Source organism: Bos indicus x Bos taurus, chromosome 11, assembly GCF_003369695.1.
Source record: "Bos indicus x Bos taurus breed Angus x Brahman F1 hybrid chromosome 11, Bos_hybrid_MaternalHap_v2.0, whole genome shotgun sequence".
Taxonomy (NCBI): domain Eukaryota; kingdom Metazoa; phylum Chordata; class Mammalia; order Artiodactyla; family Bovidae; genus Bos; species Bos indicus x Bos taurus.
The window spans coordinates 104,171,467-104,194,161 of record NC_040086.1 but is presented as its reverse complement, the minus strand read 5'-3'; the positions used below and the strand labels follow the sequence as shown (position 1 = coordinate 104,194,161).

The 22,695-nt window shown below is 67.6% G+C and overlaps 1 protein-coding gene across 2 annotated transcripts in view; it reads right to left on the bottom strand.

Moving 5' to 3' along the window:
* RXRA (retinoid X receptor alpha) overlaps positions 1-22,695 on the bottom strand; it is a 93,465-nt gene that overhangs the window by 28,286 nt on the left and 42,484 nt on the right. The gene's annotated exons all lie outside the window — the stretch shown is intronic.

Sequence of the window (22,695 nt, the reverse complement as noted above, 5' to 3'; positions counted from 1 at the left end):
ACTGCCCTGGACAGGGCCCCGCTGGCCAGGGAGGCCCGGCCAGGCACACCCGGAGCTCCCCTCTGGGCACCAGCCCCACCTGGCCCAACTCTGAGGTTCAGGCTGGGCCCGAGGCAGACGTAGGAAGGGCAGGCTGACAGCCTACCCGGGCAGGGAGGCCAGATGGCTGCCCCTCGAACCCGCAGCACCCCAAGCCCATCCACCTGGAATGCGTGGTGGCCCCGAGTTGCCAGCCTCTCTGCCCATCTACTCAGGGGGTCAAGGTGAAAGCTGACGTTTCCACCACACCCACCGTGCAGCAGAACAGTCCGTGTCCTCTGCTCAGTGTGGATGAGCGAGTGAAGTTGCGAGGTAAACGGCAGGTCCCCTGACCCCATTTTACAGACGGGGAACTGAGGCCCCGCGTCCTTCCAACCACGCACGCACGGTGGGCCCCGCACACCGCACAGGCCTGCTCAGGGGCCCAAGCAGCGGTGGCCGAGACACCACGCCCACAGGCCCTCTAACACACGGGGCCCTGGAGAGGTACACGTCCTGTGTGCCCGGGGCCTGGTGGCCTGTGGCCCGGGGGCGGGGAGCTTCCTAGTGGGCCTGGTGGAGGGGCCCGGGCGTGCGCCAGGCCTGGAGACAGGCAGCCTACAGAGGCTGCGGTGAGAGGCCCGGACCTCCCACACACCGGTCTTTCATCCCAGGGTTTTCCAAGTCCCGTCAAGCACTAATTGGGCCTCCCTTCCCCACCCCGAGGGCTCAGCGAGAAGCTTCTACAGGAGGAAGGCTCTCTGGGGTGAAACTGCCGCCCGAGGGCCTGAGCAGACCACGGGAACTCAAAGAGGCCCAAACACGGCCGCTGGAGCCAGAGCTGCAGGCCACAGCAAACCCTGCCTCTGTCTGGCAGGGTGCCCTGAGCATACCAGGACCCCACCCCCCACCCCGCCCGGGGCCTCAGCCTTCCCATCTGAAAAACGGTCTCTGGGTCTTCCAGCCAGGCCTGCGGTGATCACACAAGCTTCTGACAAGTCGAGCAGGCCAGGGGTGCAATGCAGTGACCCTCTCCAGGCACCCCCAGGTTGGGGGGACACTCTGCCTGACCACCCAACAACCCCAGGAGGATTTCGCGTGCCCGAACCTGACAGCAGCCGTGCTCAGAGCGCCAGGCTCAGAACAGGAAGAAGCCTTGTCTGGGCATCACCCCCAAGTCCTCCCCCCCACATCAGTCACCAGTACCAACAGTCCTGGGGACACGCTGCAGGACACTTCCACCTCCAGGCACAGCCAGGCAGGCCCGACTTTGGCCAGAGCCGAGCTCTCACCCAGGGCCTTCTGAACTTGTCCATGGAGGTGCTGGGCAGCCCACAGAGTGGGGTGGTCCCCCCCCAGGCACACAGGAGGCTCTGCCAACCCTGAGGACCCCCTTCTCTGGGAGCTATTACCCATTTCCTTCCTGCAGCCCCCAGCTTGCTGGGCACCCCGTCCCTCACTTGCCCTCTGAGGGAGGAGGGGCATGACAAGGGGGCCTTGAATTCCACGCCAAGGAGTAGGGCCCATCTGCCACTGCACCAGCAAGACAGCCTCATCGAAAACCCTCGCCATTCACAGAAAGGAGCATAAACCGTTTCACTGAAAGTAAGAGCTTATGGAGTCTAGGTCCAGATGGCGGCACCTACTGGCATAGATGGGAACTGCAATCCAGCCCTATGAGCCATTAGGCTTCCGGCACCCACATCAGGGGAGAAGGCAATGGCATCCCACTCCAGTACTCTTGCTTGGAAAATCCCATGGACAGAGGAGCCTGTTAGGCTGCAGTCCATGGGGTCGCTAAGAGTCGGACATGACTGAGCGACTTCACTTTCACTTTTCACTTTCATGCATTGGAGAAGGAAATGGCAGCCCACTCCAGTGTTCTTGCTTGGAGAATCCCAGGGACAGGGGAGCCAGGTGGGCTGCCATCTATGGGGTCACACAGAGTCGGACACGACTGAAGTGACTTAGCATAGCATAGCACCCACATCAGGGGGCTTCTCTGACACCTCAGCTGGTAAAGAATCCACCTGCAATGCGGGAGATCCTGCTTCCATTCCTGGATCGGGAAGATCCCCTGGAGAAGGGAAAGGTTACCCTACTCCAGTATTCCTGGGCTTCCCTTGTGGCTCAGCTGGTAAAGAATCTGCCCACAATGCAGGAGACCTGGGTTCAATTTCCGAGTCAGGAAGATCCCCTGGATAAGGGATAGGCTACCCACTCCAGCAGGACTTCCCTGGTGGCTCAGGCGGTAAAGCGTCTGTCTACAATGAGGGAGACCTGGGTTTGATCCCTGGGTTGGGAAGATTCCCCTGGAGAAGGAAATGGCAATCCACTCCAGTACTATTGCCAGGAAAATCCCATGAACAGAAGAGCCTGGTAGGCTACAGTCCATGGGGTCACAAAGAGTCAGACACGACTGAACGACTTCACTACCCACTCCAGTATCCTGGCCTGGAGAATTCCATGGACTGTACAGTCCATGGGGTCACAAAGAGTTGGACACGATGGAGCGACTTTCACACATGACCCACAAGAGGATGCCTGTAACCTGTGTATCCAGAGATCTTCCCCAGGGGTTGGCGAGAGCAGGCAGGATGCAGGAAGGGAAGCAGACACGAGGTCTGGCTGCACACCCTTGACCTCAGTGAAGGCCCGTGACCTTGTCCACCCACCTGTGATGGACAAGGAAACGCGCAGCAGGCACACTCACCCAAACCTGCAGCTGCCCCCAGGCCCACGGTCACTGCTCTTTCCCCACGGCCCCTGGGATGCCCACTTCACCGGCCCTCGCCGCCCCCTCCCTGCGTGAGGAACCCTGCCTCAGCCCACGCTGCAAGGTGCAGGCTAGCACAGGCCCCTCCCCGTCACTGAGTCCCGAGAAGCACCTTTCTAACCTCCAGGGGACAGGGGCAGGGGGAGCAAGATGGACATTACAACATCCATTTTGCAGGCATCGTCCCCAGAGAGCACAGCAGCTACCGCTGGGGCCACAGATCACGTGAGCGTTCCGACCTCCGCATCCAGAAGCCCGAGGGCCTGGCCTCCTGAGGGGAGCCGCCCACTGTTCTCCTCTGGAAACGAGACTGGGGTCTGAAGCCAAGAGGGAGACGTCACCCTAGGGTTCCTGCAGTTTCCCCACCTCCACTTGGCCAGCCTGGGGCACTGGAGAGTTTCAGATTGGAGGAGAAGACAAAGGGGCTTCTCGGAGGCGGCTGCCTGTAAGGGGTGGAGTGCAGATGGCAGGGTCGGGGGGTCCCCTGCTGCTGGCTGGCCATGCCCGCGGGGCAGGGCCGCAGAGCTCCCCACTCCCACAGCTGCAGACACTCGCGGGTGTGAGCTGGGCCTGCGGGGCCTGACTGCTGGCCTGCTTGTTTGTTTGCTGCTCCCTGGCAGGAAGGGGCGGGAGAGGCAGGAGAAAGCTCTGGCCGGAAGGAAGGAGGGAAGTGGCCTGTTTGGCTGCCAGCTGCCAGGCGGCACCCCAAGTATGAGAACCGCGAGGAGGGGGAGCCAGGCGCTGGAAAACTGGGCGGGAGAGCCTGGCACCAGGAAGGGGGGCACTGGGAGAAAGAGGAGACGGGGGGGCAGCGGTCCTGGGTACAGCCCACCCTCCAGATGTGAAGGGAGGGCCTGGTTCCCCAGGCCGGCTCCCAGGCTCACACGTATACCAACCGCTCCAGAACAGGGGGCTACGGGCCCCGGGGAGGGGCCACCCCAGCCCAGGCCACCTCGGCGACCCCCAAGGCCCCCAGACTCCCACTTAGGGCCCTTCCTGTTGGCACACAACGCCACAGTGGACACTTTCCTGGAGCCTGGGTGACAATGCCCTGGGTGTATCTTCTGGAGTCTCCTGGAGTCCGGCCAGGCAGGGAACATTAGAAAGAAAAGTGCCTGAACACCCCCTGCTCCACGTGTACGGAGCCTGCTTCTTCCGGGCCAGTACGTGTCCCACCCTCCGATAAGCAGTGGCTACGATAAGGGCTCTTCTTGAAGTCACACTTTGGACTCACAGGGGCCTTGCCACCAGCGGTCACTACATGTCTATCTGATCCTGGGCTGCAGGGCTCAAGGCTCAGGCCCAGACCCCACCCTGGGAGCTGCTGACGCCCAACCCTCCCACCCACGAGGACCCAGGCCGCTCCGGGGGAGGGGCAAAGCCCAACTTCCGAATCTCCCTGCCCAGAACCTGGACCGGGCCCAGGACCGCCCTCCGCTGACGCCCTCCCGGCCCCTGGGGACCAGCAGCAATCCGTGAGACCCGGCCTCAGATGGAGGCCGGGCCGGGAGTACACAGGGAACTCCAAGAAGAGGCAGGCAGCCCCGACCCGGGCAGAGGGGCAGAAGAGCTGCCAGGCTCGGGTCAGGAAGGCCTGCCTGGCAGGGTGAGGGACTGACCTCCTTCTTGGCACAGAAAGCGTTTCAGGCCGTAAAACTGACGCTATAAACGCAAACATCTGGGGGCCAGAAACAGATGCCACGGGGCAGAGACGAAATGCCCAGAAGGCTCAGCGCCCAGAGCACAGCAGTGCCCACAGGGCCCCGGGGCAGGGGTGCAAGGTCACACTCAGCAAAGTCAGAGACTGTTCCCATGGTACAAGCACAGGCTGCTTCTTGAGGTGGTGAGCTCCCCGTGGAGCTGTATGCAAGCTCGGGCATGGCCAAGCAGGAGGCCCTGGGCTCCCTCTGGGGGCCGGGGGGCATTCCCCCAGCCGACAGCCCCCAACTGCATAGGCTCCCTCCTCCAGAAAGCCCTCCAGGACCCTCCTGCCTCCCTCCCCGCCCGGGCCCTCCAGAAGGAAGCCGGGGAACCCCCACCAACTCCCTTCCGGCCTCTGCCAGGGAAGGCGGGGGAGGCGACAGGAAATGCCAGCCCAAGGCGAGCCTCACAGCCTCGCGGCCAGCGGACCCCCAACCCTCGGAAAGCAGAGCTGGGAGGCTCCACCACTCTCCCGAACCTGCAGGGCCCAGCAGGGCGGGGTCCAAGCAGGCCCCAAGCTGGGGTCCAGAGCCCAGGCTGCACATCCTGGGGGCCAGGAGGGCACCAGGCCCGGCCAAGCAGGAAGCCCAGCAGAGGCAAGGGAGCGTGGGGAGGGGCCCCAGGCAGGAGCTGGGCAGGGGGCAGAAAGAGACGGGCACGGGGGGCGGGGGGAGCGAGAAGAGCCCCAGGGAGCCAGCCCCCAACCCAACCAGGACCAAGCCAGGCTCTGAGCACAGGCGTCCGCTCCCCCCCCCCCGCCCAAGGACCACCCTCCCCCAGCCCCCCGGAACCGAAACCCTCGTCGGGGAGCTGGCAGGCCCTCCAGAGCTTCCTGGGACGCCCACCCCCAGCCCCCGCCTTCCGGAAGGACTGCTTCCCCTGGCACCCGCGGGAGGCAGAAGTGGCAGCCGTGGGGCCTGCGGCAGGACCACGGCGCGCCGAGGTTTGGGGGGGGCGGGGGGCGGGGAGGCAGGAAGGTCCCCAGGCCCCATGGGGATGGGGCCCTCAGGAACGGGGGCAGCGCCCCTTCTCTAAGTGGGCGCACCTGCTGTGCAGAGAGCCCCGGCAGGGCCGGGTTCCAGTCCGAGCCAGGGGCCTGCAGAGGGTGGGCCAGGAAACACGGCCAGCCCATGGCCTCCACCCCGGGGCTCAGGTGGCCTGGACTGCGGCTCCTCTGGGGTAACATGGCCCCTTCCCCAACAACGCCCCAAACCTCAGCTCCAGCGTGGAGGACACGGGTCAGCTCGGCCTCCACCTCGGAGCCTCAGAGGAGGGTCGAGCCCAGCAGGCAGGCGGCCTCAGGGGCCCTAGGGAGGGGCCTCCCCACCGGCCAGAAGGGTCCCAGGCCCAGGAGGCCATTGACGTCAGGGGCCACATCAGAGCCCAGGGCAGCCCCGACTCTCCAGACCCCGGAGGAGACAGGAGCGGGGACACAGTGATCCAAGACACGCGTCTCCTTCACCCCTCGCCCACCACTCAGACACCCCGACACCCGACAGGGCTCCACCCTAGCAGGCTGCGTGGAAGGCAGGCAGCTGCCAACTGTTGCTTCCTGGCACTGCCCTTCCCAGCCTCTGTGACACCTGGGGGAGGGGGAGGAGAGGGCAGGCAGAGTGGACGCTGAGAGGCCAGCAGGACGCTGCTGAGTGAGGAGCAGACAGCATGACTCCACCGGTGTCAAGGCTACACCAGGGCCCAGAGGGACCAGGGGCTGTGGGCTCGGTGGACGGAAGCTCCAGCATCGTCACCACCGTCAGCCTCACCACCACCACCACCGAGGCCAGCATCCCCACCATCAGCACCACCACCCAAGGGACGCTTGCCCTGCCCCCCGAGGCGGCGGATGGTGACCCTGGGTGGCTTCTGCCACGAGGGACATGGGGAGACACTTCGGGGTTCTGACGGCGGTCCTGAGCCGGCCGGGGCTGGCCAGGGGCAGGGGAGGAAGGGGAAGTGGTGGGCCCGCCCTCGTCGGCACACTGGCACAGTCTGGGGGCACTGCGGTTGGGCCCCGCGGTGGCAGATGTGGCTGGAGCCCGGCCGCCATGGTGGAAGTGGGGAGCGCAAGCGGGAGGCGGGGGTGCGGCAGACGGGGCTCCCGGGGCTGGCCAGCTGGCGCCTGGACCTCCAGGTCCACAAGAGAGCTCAGGCGCAACGGTGCCAGGGCCCTAGGTGGGGCGCTCGGGACGGGGTCTTGGCAGGAGGCTGCCCCCAGCCCCACCCCCGGAAGCTCACAGTCCCAGGGGGCTGGGGTCCAGCCTGCATGCCAGGCCAAGCAAGAGCAGCAACCCGGCGTGTCTGCACCAGCTTCCCCCCAGTTCCTGCAGCACCCAGAGACGCACCCACGGAGGGCACTCCCTGGGGGCACCCTAGGGGCTGAGGGGCACACTGAAGCTAGAGGGGGCACCGCTCCGGCCGAGTCCCAGAGCTCCGTTCACCCTGACTTTCCATGGCTCGGGGAGCCAGGCTCGCCGGCGCAGGGAACACACCTGGCCAGACCCCCAGGACGCTGGGGCCAGACCACAGCGGAGCCCTGCAGCTCTGGCCTGGGCCCCTGGCTGCAAGACGCCCCCTCTGCCAGGGTGCTAAGACCACCACACAGGCTGCTCGGAGCCTCGGAATAACGGGTCCTGCTGCACGGATACCACCCCTCGCCCCTCCTGCACACTGCAGGTGCCCTGAAGGCTGGCTCCCGAAATGCCAGCTCGCCACCCTCCTGTCCCCTGCCCCCATGACTCCAGGGCCTCCTGGACCTCGGGGCTCGGCCGGTTCTTCAGCCAGGTGACCCCAGATGGACCAATCCCTAGGTCAGCCCAGCAGGTGGGCCTGTCCCCAGAGCCTTTGGTGAAGTTGGGGGTTGGGGGCATTTAGGGTCAGGACTGGCAATGACTGGACGGTGGCCATGGCATTCGGAGACCAACCCCAGGGCCAGGCTCCTACCTGGGTACCATTTCTCCATCCGCCCAGCAAGGTGCCCACCCCACGGCACAGGCCACAGAGCCACCAGCTGGGTCCCACCCCAGAGACGGCTGGGGACGACGAAGATTCAGGCGACCTCAGTGACAGGGCCCCGCGCCCACCCCGGGGTCATTCCTCCTGCTCAGTGGCCAGACAGGAGCTGCCCCGGGGGGAGGCCAGGGAGGGGCCAAACCCAAACCCCCAGGCCTGCCGGAATCCCCGGCAGGAGGCACAGAACGGGGGCGGGGGGCCATAGGGAGGGGGCCACGGGGCAGCTGAGGCTGTGCTCAGCCCCTCAGTCTGTCCGACTCTTGACGACCCCGAGGACTGTAGCCCGCCAGGTTCGTCTGTCCATGGGGATTCCTGGGCCAGAATACTGGAGTGGGCTGCCATTTCCTTCTCCAGGGGATCTTCCTGATGCAGGAACCAAACCCGCGTCTCCTGCACTGGCAGGCGGATTCTTTACCACGAGCACCATTGAACCTGCGTGCGACGCCGTCACCGCCGCGGCCTCTGCAAAGCGGAGATCCCCAAACACAGGGCCTGCTGGCAGAAGGTAGCCTGTGCACCTCCCGCCCCTGCCCCCGCCCCCGCCTGAAATCAGAGCATCCTCGAGGCAAAGCTCGAGTCTGGGGAACAGCCGCGGTGGCCGCCCTGCCCTCTGGGAGCCTGGGGACTCGAGCAGCCCGTTGTCCCACCCGCGGGTGGAGAAGGGGCTGGGAGGGCGGGGTGCTCCCCTCCCAGCTCCAGAGCCGGCTCTACCCCGGACGCCCAGCACCCCTCACTCTCACGCAGAGACCCCAGGCCAGCCCGGGAGGCCCGCCCCGAGTTTCAGGCCGGACCTGCTGCCGGCAGGGATGCCCACCGTGGGGATGACGAGCGCGGGCATCTGGGAGCACGCTCACCTCTCTGGGGCCCGGCAGGGGCTCCCGGGCACCACAGCCTCTCGTCCAGGCAGCACCCCTGAACCTTCCCCGGCACCTCCGGGGCGCCAGCCCAGGTGGCGGAGGAGGGGACACGGGGAGTGGGGGAATTCCTGATGAAACCCCGCCTGCCCCGCGGCTGTCTGGGGGGCAAGGGGGCCCCCAAGCCCGCGGGCTGGCGAGGCGGTTTCTCTTCAACAGGAAAAGAAGTCATGCTTGTTTCATTCTGAGCCACGCCGCTCCGCAGGCTCAGGGCCGCCACCCAGCTCTGTCGTGGAACGCGGGTGCCTCCACCCCCGGCCTGTCTGCTGCTCTGCATTCCCGCAGCCCCGCGGCATGGGGGACACCCAGCAGATACTCAGGCCTCCTGTGCTGGATACGGGGGCAGCCATCCCAGGGGCCCTCCCGCCCCAGGATGCCGGGCGGTCAGGGAGCAGGGCGGCTCCTCAGGGCCCGACGTGGGCTGGCCTCTACGGGACATCCCCAGCCCTCCCACCGCCCTCAAGCATCGCCATTTCTCGGATGTGGGCACAGACGCTCGGCACCTCCAGAGTCACGCGAGGGGTGCGGCAGGGCCAAGCTTGAGACCTGGGGGTGCAGAGAGCCAGCCCGGCACCCAAGGGGCTCCTGGGGGGCTTCTGGAGACCCCACCACCGCAATGTGCTTCAAGCCTGGCCCCTCGGTGTCCTCCCGGGGCAGAGGCTCAACCCCACCCCCGACACTGACTCAGCCGGAGTCACCAGGCCAGTGCTTGTCATGAGCGGAGGCGCAGGCGGCAGGGCCTCTGCAGACGGAGGCAGGGCTGCTCCCGTGAGACAGACCGAGAACTGGAGCGGGGCTTCCCCGTCTCCACCGCGGCGGGGGCACCTCCCGCCTGGGCCAGCACGGTGGCCCCCACGCAGTCCAGCTCGTCACCCCCACTCTCCCCTGCTAAAAGCCTGGGTGGGAGGCTCGCGCGGACTGCACCTCGGCACCCCTTCGGGCTACGTCCCACCGAGCCGGCCCACCTGGGGGCTCACGAGCTGGCAGGACTGTCCCCAAGCAGATCTGTCCCCCAGATCTGACCCCCACCCCGGCCACCCCTTGGGGACCTGCTGATGCCAGGCTGTTTCTCCAGTCCCCGCCCCAGATCCCCAGCAAGTGCAGGGACAGGACGGGGGGTCCCCACTCTGCAGCGGGGGACCGAAGCCCGGGAGGCCCTAGAACCTCATCCCGTCCTCACAGAGCATCATGTACCCTGACCTCACAGAGCACCCTGCCCTAAGGCCTCGCTCCTGACGCACCTCGTGGGCCAGCGGCCAGGAGGCTGAGACCCTCCACAACCCCCAGGGGGCACTTTTCAGGGTCGCCGTGGCAGTAGAGGGGAGAAGCCGGCGGAAGCCACCTGCAGTGGGGGTACGCAAGCGACACAGGGACAGGCTGCACCCGCACCCCACGAGCCTCGGCAACCTCCCGCAGCAACGTCCAGCCCACAGGGCTCCAGGCAGGGGCGACGGACCGGCTTGCAGCTGGAAAGCCTCCCTGGGCCTGGATGACCGTGACCTCCGTGAGGGCCCCATCAGCCCCTCTGTACAGACGGAGCCTCAAGAGGCCACGCTCGGATCTGGCCACAGCCAGGCCACAGTGGCTGGCTCAGCGTGCCCTCCCCACCCCGTGGCAGCCCCTGCACTGGTCACTTGGGAGTAGGACCCCCGTGCCCTCGGCCACCACCAGAGCCTCCCATGATCCCCACCACGCCCCTCAATCCCAAAGCCCACCCTCTCCTTGCCTCCCCAGCACCCCTGCTTTGCTCTGGGGCCCTGGGACCGGGGCCTCTGGCCCTACACCCGCTGCCCCTTCCTGGCCTTCTTGGCCTCGCCAACAACCACAAACAGCCTCCAGGAGGGGCCAAGACCAGGGTTGACGGTGTGCGAGGGGGACCTGGGGACTGTACGTTTCCACGGCTGGTGCCTGCCCTCGGGACACGGGCAGATAGCCTCCACGAGCTGCGAGCCCCAGGCAGCTCTGGACGGGAGGTGGGGGCCGGGGCTGCCGATCACCATCCAGCCAGATGGCTGACACGCACCCCCAGGGCAGCATCACGCTGAGGGGCTGCAGTGACCAGACCCTGGCCCAGGGCAACTGGACTCTAGGAGGCCCAGCTTCCGGGGCGGGGCCATACCAAGGCCAGGGGACGCAAGCCAGGCAGGCAGGGGTCTCCAGCTCTCACAGCTGCCCGCCCCCCCGGCACGTGACACAGAGTAGCAGGGACCCAGAACCATGCCTCTCGAGGCTCCAAACCCATCCTGATTCCCCAAACCCACACATCGTCCACAGAGCTTTGTGGGCAGCGGGGCTCGGTCCCTCCTGGGCACTCGCAGCCCGCTGGACCTCTGGGCAACCCTTGGCACCTGGGCCCGCGAGCAATCGGCTGCCACCTGCACCTTCAGAAAGACAGCAAAGCACAACCTTGCTCCGTCAGAGGCCTTGAGCACAGCATCCGCACCTGCTCAGGGCCGAGCGGGCTGCACACGCGGGTGCGGGAAGACCCCGGAGATGAGCGGGAAGGCCTGGTGCGCTCAGACGGCAGCCACCAACGGCAGACGCTCAGACGTGGCACACGTTTGACTCAGGGAGCCGTCCTTGCTTGGGGCCTAGTGACTCGATGCTACCCGCAACACTAACGGGCTGCTCTGGAGGACTTCCCAGACCACAAGCGACTGGAAAAGGCTGGAGGCGGTACCAAGAGAAGCCAGGCAGGAGACGATGGGGAAAAAAAATCGACCAAATGCCTAGCAGCCAGGTGCATGCTCTACGCCGGCAGGTCCCCAGACCTCGCGCGCGCCTCCTGTGTGCGGCCTGAACAAGGGTCCCCTCCGCCAGGGTGACGAGCAGCGTGCCTGCTGGAGGCTCAGAATGTCCGGCCCAGCCACCAAACACGATGACACCTTGTCACACGAGGGCTGCAGCCGAAGTGCCCACCACACACACACACTCGCTGCTTCTACGTAAGAACTCCGGACTCAGGGTCAGCACATCCCACACCCTCTACGAGCACACAGCCGCCCACGCCAGCCCAGGACGTTTTCCGTGTGAAGGTCGCTTCACGTGACTTTGAATGTTCTGTCGTGTCAAGAAACAAACCGACTTGGAAAATTCTCTTCCCTGCACCCACCTTTACGGATGAGAAAACCACAGCAGCGCTGAAGAGGCCTGTCCAGGCCGGCCTGTCGGGCTGCCCAGTGCTTGCCCTCGAGGGACAGCTGCTGGAGGGGTGTGGACACAGACCCCCACCAACGCCTCCAGATCAGGAAGGCAGAGCCCCCGCTGTGCAGGGCTCTGCGCTGCAGGACGCGGCCTTCGAGAAACCTTGGGCTCGGAGACCTGGACCTGGAGCAGCCTTCAGGGTCACTCGGCAAGGGTGGGCAACACCAGCCCCGGGACGCGTGCGTGGCACCAGCACGCCTGGGTGCCCGCCCCTGAGGTCCTGCGCAGAACACGGGCAAGGCTTGTAAAGGGCAGGGGAGGGCAGGCAGCCCCCAGCCAAGGCAGCCCGGAGCCCCGCTCTCCAGCAGGCTCTCGTTTCAGATGCCCACTTAACACCTGCCTGGAGCAGCCTCGCCTGGCGCCCACCACCATCCACGCGGCGGAAGGAGAGCCGGGCCAGCCCCCACCCCACGGCCAGGCCAGCAAAGCACCCTAGACGTGGGGGCAGGACCCTGGCCAATCACAACAGCAGGGACTCAGGAGGCCTGGACAGGCAAAGTGCTCCTGGCTCCCCCGCGTGCCGCCAAGTCCCTTCCCTGAACCGCCGTGTGGCTCTGGGACAGTCACATCATGTCTCTGGACCTTGGCGTCCCCTCAAAAGCGGGCACAGAGGAGCGCGTCCTTACAGGAGCACTGGCAAAGCGGACGAGTGACCCTGGCACGGGGGGGGTGTGACGGCACCGAGCGCCTCACAGCCAGGCAGGGACGGGCGCTGCCCCCCTGCACGATGCAGGGGCTGGGACCCCCTGGGATTCCAGCCTCCTCCAGGCCTCCCTGCCCGCCCCACGGGAGCCAAGACGCAGGGCGGAGCCAGGGCCAGGGCCGGCTGTCCATCCCAGGCCGGCCCTGGGCAGCCCAAACCCCACGGAGCTTCCTCGGCGGGTCCAGGGCCTCCCGCAGCTAGACAAGCTCTGCCCGCCACGGCCTCAGTTTCCTCATATGAAGAAGGGCCAAGCCAGACCCGAAGAGGCCTTCATCCAGGGACCCTCGGGGCGAGGAGACACAAGAGGCAGTCCTCCTCCTCTCCCACCCAACACCTGCTGTGCAGACACCAGGGGAAGACTCAGGACCCGACGAGAAGCCCTGAGCACGCCCGGCTCCGGGCACGTGCTGGATGACCACGACGGGGCCCGGGAAGGTCACGGGCTGCGGGGACACGCCTGGCCCCCACCCAGCTGTCCTCACCTGCCCTTGCCTGGCCCAGACACCCGCCAGGAACGCCACACCCCTCAGGGGAGACCCTGGCCCCTCCCAGGCCCCCAGCGCCCCTCTCCCACCCCAGCCTGGCCCTACCTGCCAGCCACCTGTGGTCCCCCGCCCACCAGGCCAGGCCGCCTCCAGAAAGAGAGGCCAGCAGGTGCAGCCTCATAGCCAGGGTGGGCGAGAGGTCCCACCACGGGGGCAGCCACACCGGCCCCCGGCCGGCCGGCCTGGGGTCCCGCGGCCCCTGGCGCTGCAGTGTGGCAGGCGAGCTGGCCGCGGAAGCCTGGGAAGGGGCCCAGGAGGCCAGCGTCTCCGCCAGGCAGCTGGGAACTCGCCAGAGTGGCCAAGTTCCCCTTTCCCAGGACCGCCCGGCCCCCCACCCTCGCCCAGACACCTGTGACCACAGGCCACTCCCATCGGCCGAAGCACAGGCTGCTTAGAGGAGGACGGGGACCCCAGCCTCGTTTCCTCAATCTGAGCTCAGCCTCGGCCTGCACACAGCACCGTGCATGGGACCCAGGCCCAGCCAGGGGCCAGCAGAGGCCGAGGGCAAGGCCCGGGCCGCAGTTCAAACCCGCTCACGGCTGCCAGCTGCCGGGGTGTGGGCCGGCCAAGCGGGCTGGCTGAGCCCAGCGCCCCAGCTGCAGGCTGGCATGAGGATGCAGGGATGGGGCGACAGCTCCGGATGCGGGGCTGGCCGTTGCCCCCGGACACTCAACCCCCCGGGTGCACTGACCCAGCTGGGGCGCTGGAGCAAGCCGACACAGCCTTCATGGGGGCCACAGACCCCCAGCCACCGAGCCTCAGGTCTCCACCTGGCCCCTCTGCTCGCCGGCAGCAAAGGTCGTGCAGGAGGGGCAGCAGAGGCCCAGGCTGAGCCCAGGACGGGCCAGCGGGCCTGGAGAGGGAGGTGGGTGGACAGCAGGGCTCTGACTGCCGGGCGGCAGGGGGGAGCCACGAGGCGCCCCCGGCCCGGAAAGCAGAGCCCTGGCAGGAGCAGCTGGGCCCCAGGTGGGGCTCTGCCCCCAAGAGGAGGGCAAGCAGGAAGTTGGGAAGGAAGGAAGCCGTCGTGGCTCCCGGCCACCCTCCAGCCACACAACGGGGTCATTCTTCCGGGGCACAGAATGCCTTTTGTAGGCCAGCGGCCAGCGGCCCAGCCCCGGGGCCGGCAGTGGCGGGAGGGGGCGGGGGGCGCGGGGGCTGCATCACAGGGCCCCCTGCTGCTCCTGCACAGGCGAGTGCAGGGTCCTCAGTCCCGGCCCCCCGCCCCTGGAGGCCCAAGGTCCAGCCAGCTGTACACATCCGGCCACACAGGCCGGCTGCCCCGGAGGCTCTGGCTGCGCACGCTGCGTGCACACTGCCTGCTCCGCGGCGGCTGGCGGACACGCTGGCAGCCCTGCCTGCCCTTGGGCACATGGAGACCCTGCTGCCCACGTGGGGCCCAGGCAGCCTCCCTCCTCTCCCAGGACTCCTCCAGAAGGGCCGGGGTACCCCTGCCCAGGCTGACCCGGCAGACAGACCCAGCCGCAGCCCCCTGCCCGCGTCTCCCGCACACCCCACACCCTCGGGCACACGTTGGCCCCGACTGTAGTCTCTACCTGAAACCCAACCTACTGTGGGACCGGGCGGGAGGTGAGGGGGTCCATCCCCATCCCACCCCACCCTGCCCGAAAAGGTCCATGCTCGCGGAAACCCAGCCAGTTGGGGGCTCGGCGAGGAAGAGGGGACTCCCTGGGGTCACAGGGGCAAGTGGAGACTCCAGGTCGCTCGGCTCTGGGGTGGGAGGTGGGGCGTCCCTTCCTACCTCGCCTGGCTTGGGCGTCTGCCAAGCGCACGTGGTGTGGTTTTCACGATAAGGACACAAACAGCCTCTGCGGAGGCCTGGTTTTAGCAGGATCCTGGCCCGACGGGCCCGAGGCTGCGGCTGCCCCTCCTCCGCATGGGCCGGGATTCCCCGCTTCGCTCCTCCTTGCGGCTCCCTGCTCCTCCGGTTCTGGACCTGGGAGCGCGCTGGGCTAAACTCGCCAGGTGGACGGGGGTGTGGCGGGGGCCTGCCTGCCTGCGGCGAGGATCCCAGCCCAGCCCAGTCTAGGGGCAGGCCAGGCCAACTCAGCTGTGGCTGGTGGTCAACCGTGACGCCCGGCTCCCCCCCAGCTGCCTGAGGGCCCGGCCGGGCAGCCGGGGTCCGGGACACCCAGGACACGGCCGGGAGGCGCCCGTGACGTCCACAGGGCCCTCGCCCAACTGACTCAGTTCATTTGCAGCAAACAAGCCCCGTCATGTGAACTACCTCCAGCCACCACCCCCAGGCCCGCTCACGCTCAGCCCCACAGGTGGCAGGCGGGGCCGCCTCTCAGAGTCACCGCAGACTCACTCCCAGCAGCGCCAGTCGAGCCCAGGGCACCGTCTGGCTGGCAGCTGGCCCCCACCCGCCACGTCCCCTCAGCCCCAGACCCCAGCATCAGCCTGCACGTGGACAGTCCCTGCTCCTGGCCTGCCCCAACCCAGTCCATCCACCCTCTGCACCCTCAGAGCAAGTGGAGCTGGCCAGGCGCTGGGCCTGCCCCACCGGCTGGTGGCCTCGGCCGTGAGGCTCCCCACACACGTGACCCACCTGTGCAGAGATGCCCTGCAGGCTCTCGCAGGACTGGGTGTTCAGAGGGCTCGACTCTGGCCACCTCACCTCCGTGCGCACACACGAGCCACATCTGTGGGTCCCCTCAGCCTGCAAGTCCGAGCAGGCCCTGAGAGTCCCACCAACCAGGCCCTGCCCCTGGCCAGGCCCGGCCAAAGGCGCCCAGAGTGTGCCGGGGCTGAGCCCAACCCTGAGCTGCAGTGCCTCTGGGTGGGCAGAAAAGGAGGGGCCCCGGGGAGCCGACCCACAGAGGCTGAACCAGCAGGGAGCAGCCCATGGCACTCACGTCTCTTCCCCAGCCACGCTCATCAACATCGCATCTGCGGCCTAGGCCGGCCACGGCGGCAGAGTCTGCCCCCCGGAGAGCAGAGCAAGCCACAGACCGCAGGCCCCCAGCCCCGAGCCCCAGGCTGCCCCCTGCTCAGCCTCGGCGTCCACCCAGATGTAGCTGGAGGGGGTCAGCAGGGGGCCTGAAAGGCCCCTCCCCTCGCCCCCAGCACCCCTCACCCGAGACCTGCTGTTCCCTCCCAGCACCGGGGCCCGGTCCTGACCTCGCTTCTGGGCCCAGCTGGTCCAGCAACAGTGAGGACGTGGGTGTGGGGCTCGCCCCGGGGGCAGCCTCTCGCTCCCACCAGCTGTCCCAGACCTGCCTCGATGCCCGCCTCCCGGCCTCCAGGAGGCCCCCCAGCCCCACTGCAGACCCCTGCCTCTCCCAGGCCTCTCACCCTGGCAGTCAAGGTGCTGGCAGCCATAGGACGGGCCCTGCCCAGGGGCCCCAGAGCCCAGGCAAAAACAAACACACACACACACCACCCAGCCCTCAGCTTCCTTCCTCCCCGCACGGCCAGTGGTGAGAACAGCAGGCGAGGGCCGGGGTGGGCGGAGGCGGCCGCGCCAGGGCCACGCGGAGCCCCCAGCTGCCCTGGGCCCAGCCCGCGGCCCCTCCCTCTCGCTCACATCCTGGTGGGGGAGGGCACACAGGGGTGCAGCGCAGAGACCAAGACCCTCCGGGCCCAGCCTGGGGGTGGGGGGCAGGGGCAGAGGACCCCCAGCTGCCACACCCGGCGGTGGGCACACTGAGGCTGGGTCTCTCCACCTGCGCGCCCCCTGCCCCGCAGGAGAACTTGACTGTTCCTGTCCCCACTCCCAGGAAGCACCGCGGAACACCACGGAAGGCAGGGGCTTGGTGCGCAGGGAAGCCACCCCACAGCCCAGAACAGGGCCCCCAGCCCTCTGCTGACGGTTATCTTGGAAAAGATTCACCAGAGGTCTCCACCCGTCACTGCCAGCAAGCCCAGCCCCACCTCCCTCCCGCAGACCCATCCTACCCCACACAGGCCTCAGCGCCCAGCACCCCAGCCCCCTCCAGTTGGTGTGGCCCTCCGCCCCTCTCGGTCCCAGCCCTGGCCCTCGGAGTAGACACAATCATTCATTCCCCTTGCGTGTTCCTGCCAGGGACACCCGCTCCTGGAAGCCCTCCTCACACCAGTGCAGGGAGCTCAGGACAGGGATCCAGCCCTGTGGATGCCAGCTCAGGTCTAAGCCCCCACCCCGGAGGACGGGCAGGGTCCCCACCCCAGGCGTACTGCCTTCTCAGGCCCCTGCCAGCTCTGCCCTGCTCCAGCCCCGCGCCCCACCACCCCCAAGACCTGGGAGACCAGCCCAGCCCACCAGCCACCCCTCACAGTGGTGCCCACACCGGCCCTGGAAGGCGGGACTTCTCCAGGCCCAGACCCGGCTCCTTCTCCAGCCTGCACAGCCAGCACCCCACCCCACCATGGGGCCCCCGACTCTCACTCCTCCAGGGCTCTGCTGGCTCTGCCGCCAAGCAGAAAAGAAGGGTGCTGACCCTCAGGAGGACGGGAACCCGTGCGGCTCTAAGTGCCCCCGCCCCGACTGAAGCAGTGGAGGGCCCTCCTCTGGCCTCTGACCCCCAAGACCCGGGAGCCGGGGGCCCGCAGGCGCTCAGCAGGACGCGGCAACCCCCGCCAGACAGGACGGGACATCCCTGGCACAGAGGACCAGGTCCTGGCCTGGAGGTGCTCTGGACACGGAACCCCTGGACCTCGGGCCTGAACGCCATGTCCGTCTGCCTCCCCACCTACCCTCCCCCAGCAGGTTCTAGGCCCACGCTGAAGGTGGGCACAGGGGGGTGGGGGCCACAGGGTCCCTGTGAGGCGTGGCCTGGTCCACAGGCAGGAAAGCGCTGCCCCCTAGGCGCGCAGAGACCCCACGCCCAGGCCTGGGCCTGTCCCGGCCCCTCCAGGAGGCCACACGCAGCCCCCAGCCCCCCACCGCCCCAGGGCCACAACCGGTTCCCAGGCCTGGCCGGCAGCGTGCCCCGTCACGCCAGCCCGCAGCCCGGCCCCCACCACCCCCGCGCCCAGGCGCGGGGTGACTCACGGGGCTGGCACGCCGCCTCCGGCACCCCCCTGCGGGCGGCCGCCCTGAACACACACACACACCTGTCCGGACTTGATGCCGCAGGCCGGCGGAGGGGCCTGGGAACTGCGGGCGGGGCCAACCGGGCTCTGGGCCACGAGGGGCCCCCAGGAGGGGCCCAGGAAAGCTGCACTCAGGCAGACGGCCAGGAACTGCAGCCCGACTCCAGAGACCCCACGGGCCCAGGAACCGCAGCCCGACCCCAGAGACCCCACGAGCCCAGGGGAGCGGTTCGGGGAAGGGCCTGGGAGCTGCACTCCTGCCCACCCCACATCAGCAGCCCAGATGCCGGCATGCCAACCGACTGACCAGGGAGGGCGCCAAGCCCTGCAAATCCAGGCCCGAACCACCACCCTCCCTCCGTGAGGCCAAGCATCACCCTGGAGGCCGGGCAGGCCAATGGGCCCTGACAGGCCACGGATCTCAGGCTCTGGCAGGTGGCACTTGGGGAAGCCCACCACAAGGATGGGCTTCAGTTCAGTCGCTCAGTCGTGTCCGACTCTTTGGACTGCAGCACACCAGGCCTCCCTGTCCATCACCAACCCCCGGGGCTTGCTCAAACTTGTCCATCAAGTCGGTGATGCCATCCAACCATCTCATCCTCTGTCGTCCCCTTCTCCTCCTGCCTTCAATCTTTCCCAGCATCAGGGTCTTTTCCAATGAATCAGCTCTTCGCATCAGGTGGCCAAAGTATTGGAGTTTCAGCTTCAGCACCAGTCTTTCCAATGAATATTCAAGACTGATTTCCTTTAGGATGGACTGGTCGGACCTCTTTGCAGTCGGAGGGAGTCTCAAGAGTCTTCCCAAACAGCAGTTCGAAAGCGTCAGTTCTTCAGCATTTAGCCTTCTTTGTGGTCCAGCTCACATCCATGGGGGCGTCTGAGCCGGGGCCTTACTTCTGTTGAGGCCAGGCCCGAGGTCTCAAACACCGATCAGGGCTGTCCTGTAACCTCCCAGAAACCAGAGGGGCCAAGAAGGGGCCATGACAGCAGGGAGCCAAGGCCCTGCCAGCTGTCAGGGGAGCGCGGCAAAGGCCTCCAAGAGGGCGGCCACACAGCAACTGCAGGGGCCAGAGCAGGCCTCCGACGCAGAAGGGCAGTGTCCACCCACGCCCATCCCCCACCCCAGCAGGGCCCCCTCAGGCTTCCCTGCTGCACCCCCACGGCCCCCAGGCAAGGGTCAGCACTCCTGCACAGGAGGCAGGAAGCCCCGAGGCCCAGGGCCCGGCCAGTGCAGGTGAGCGGGGCGGGGTCTGCTGGGGAGACTAAGAGAGAGGGCCCACGGGACGGCGCGAAAGGGGCCCTGCTGTGTGGGGTGGGCGGGAGGCCTGGGACCCAGTCCTAGGAGCCAGTTCCCCCCTGGCGACGGGACAGTGGCCGGCACTGCCCGCATTCGCTGACCGACTGCTGGACGGGCAATGTTGGCACGGGCCCTGCCAGAGGGAAGGCGCCGGGTGCGGCTGCCACTAGCCACAGCAGAGGCAGACCCTGGCGCGGCTGCCCCGCCCACAGCAGAGGCAGACCCGCCGCCGGGCACAGGACGGCGCTGGACAACCTGACTCGAGGGAACAAAGCACAGCCACAGGCACAGCAGGCCTGGCTCTCCCCCTGCACGCGCCAAGGAGGCTCCAGGGCAGCGTGGCCGGGCCCGCACGGACGCCTGCGGGCTGACGACGCACCGTCAGGCTGCGGTCCCCTGGGGTCCAGAGCCCTGGCTGTGCCGGAACCCGCCTCCCTCAGTGAAGCCGGCTCCGGGCCTCCCCACGGAGCGGAGCGGGGCGAGCACGAGGGGGTCGGAGCGCCCCACCTCCAGGTGCAGCACAGCTCCCCACGGGCCCGTGAACACGGCTGAGCCACAGGGAGACAGGGAGAGCCGCAGCGCCCCGCCTGCCCCGGCCGGGAGGGCACGGGCTGCCGTCCCCGGAGAGCGCCTTGTGTGCCCTCCCCCGGCCACGGCTCCCCACCACCATGATCCCCCGACAGGCCACAGTCCCTGCCCAAGCCACGGTCCTCCCCTCGGCCACGGTCCCCCAGGGCCACAGGACCCCTGACCACAGTCCCCCCCAGGCCATGATTCTCCCCCCAGGCCACGGTCCCCCCAAGGCCATGATCCTCCCCTCAGGCCATGGTCCCCCCGGCCACAGTCCCCACCTGGCCACGGTCCCCCAGGGCCACAGGACCCCCGACCACGGTCCCCCCAAGGCCATGATTCTCCCCCCAGGCCAAGGTCCCCCCAGGGAGTGCCACCTCTCCCTCGTCCACCTTCTGGAGACTGGAGTGGGCAGCCCCTCAGGAGGCAAGAGAGAGACTGCTCAGGGGCTAGAACTGCCCCCAACACAGCCAAGCCCCAGGTGGTCTGGCTCCCCACCCTGCCCCCTGCGACCCCAGCCCCTCCCCATGCAGAAGGCGCCCCTGAAGCAGCCCCAGGGGGCCCGCACCCCGCCACCCCCCCCAAACTCAGGGCCTTGCTCGCCCACACCCTCGGCCCCTCCCAGCCTCGCCCAGAAGGCATGGCAGCTGCCAACTTCCTGCCAGCGGCTCCGAACCCGCAGTCGGTGTAAGGCCTGCTCAGCGCCCAGGGCGGCTGCGAGGGCCACGTGCAGGAAGGGCCGCGTGCGGGGGCGGGGGAGGGCCGCATGTGGGGAGGAACGCAGGCGGGGGAGGGCCGCAGGCCTTAAGCCCCGGGTGGCCGGGGCCCCTGCAGTCCTGAGGCAGCCCAGCCACACGGCGCACCCCCACCCAAGGGGCTGGGACACGGGTGGGTCTGGGAATCAGGGCCTGTGACCCTGAAGACACACACACGCAGAGGGTCAGAAAAAGGAGGGACTCAGACTCCAGGGTGAACTTTTTAAATCTCAGGAGAACGGGGTGCTCCTCACACCCCCAAATCCAGCACGGGTTGGTAAGCTCTCTCTCTGGTCCCCTGAACAAGAGCAGTGTGTGTGTCTCACTGAGAGTGCATGGACCCCGGAGCTTGAGGCAAGCTCCAAGCGAGGCCTGCCTGCCCCACGGAGGGGCCCACCCAGGGACCCGGCCCCCTCTGGGCCTCCACCGATGGCCCTGCAGGCAGAGGGGCCGGGCTACCCTCGTTCTCACCTGTTCACTGGCCCGGTGTCTCTAGGACAGGCCGTGACCCCTGCGCTGGGGAACACAGAGAGGGCGGCCAGTTAGCCCATCGAGGCCCAGCGGCTGACCTCCCAGGCCAGTGGAGAGCTGAGTGCCGACCCTGCTCGGGGCCCCAGGGAACTGGGCAGGACGCCCTGGTCCCGCAGCTCAGAAGCAGCCAGTCTGGGCTTCTGTCCTCAACCAGGTCAAGTCAGGCCGGGCCCCTGCCGCTCGCTGGGCTCATCCTAGGCCAGGGTCCGCGAGGCCGCCACAAGGACCCCGCGGTTCAGGTTGGGGAAAGCAGCAGAGGGCCTTCCTGGGGCGGACAGGGGGCGCGAGGCGAGCACGCACAGGCCGCCCTGAACTCAGAGATGCGCATGGCTGTCCACCCAGCAGCCAGCCTCAGGGGTGCGAGCATCCCACACCTGCCCCCACCAGGGACCCCTGGGGGCTCAGCACCCAAACCCCTCACTGGTCTCAAGCACAGGGAGCCCGGGACCCCCGGCAAGCTGTCTGGCCCCCATGACCCACCCGCACACGCCAACCAGGCAGGGGCACAACTGGCGTTTCCCTAGTGCCCGTGCCCGGGAGCCTGCCCCGCGCACTTCGGAACGTGCGTCTCATCCCACACGTTCAGAAACCCTGCAGGCGTCGCTGTCTTCTTGCAGAAGGGGAAGCGAGGCTTGGACACCAAGCTCAACCTGCCCGCGGCCACCCACTGGTCAGCGCAGGGGCAACGGGGACCCGAGGCCGCTTGGGCACATGGCACAGGGGTGAGGGAGGCGAGCAGAGCCGGTCAGCAGAGGGACAGTCAAGGGGCGAAGGTGGGATCCTCTGTCCCACACGGGATGGAGACACAGAGACGGGTGTCACACACACACACACACACACACACACATCAAGGCGTGTGCACACACCTGCAGACACATGCCCTGCTGGGGGCCCAGAAGCCCCTGAACGCCCTCTGACCCCCAGCAATGCCCTCAGGGCCGTCAGCACCGATGGGCGGCGGGGGGGGGCGGGGGGGGGGCGGGGGGCGGGGTGCTGTGCCCGGTGCAGAACCCTGGGCTCTGGGTCCAGAATCTCCTAGAAAATGCTCTCTCCTCCACCAGTCGTGGGAGGGCCGGCCTCCCCCAAAGGCCTCCTCCTCCTCCTCCTCCTCGTCACCAGAGGCCTGTTGAAAATCTGTATTCTGCTTTTACTTAGAAAATAACAAAGGCCGAGAGAGGCCGTTATCTGTCTGCAGGCGCAGGGCAAAGGTGGCCGGCGCACTAACCTTGGGCGAGTGGGACTCTGGCTGGTTTCCACTCTCTCTGCTTGGCTTTGGTAACAGAGTTGCAGGGCAGCTAGTTTATTCTCTTTGGTGGGGCCAGGGCGGGGTGAGGGGGTGCTTTACAGAATCTTAGCAGTTCCCTTCATCAGCCACGTGCACAAACTCTCCCACAGAAAGCGCTCTCCAAGCCAAATGCAGATTCCGTTTTCTCACAACACCGCCCACCCCTGAGCCCTTCAAGGGGCCCGGGAGGGCAGGGGACTCCCTGCGCAGCCCCGCACCCACTCGCCGTCCCAGCATGTCCTGGGCCGAAAGATGAGACAGCTGACCCGCCTCGCTCAGGCCCGAGCCTTAACGCCAGCCCATCCGGAGGTCCCTGGGCTGACCCCGAGATGAACCAGGCTTTCCTCTGGGCC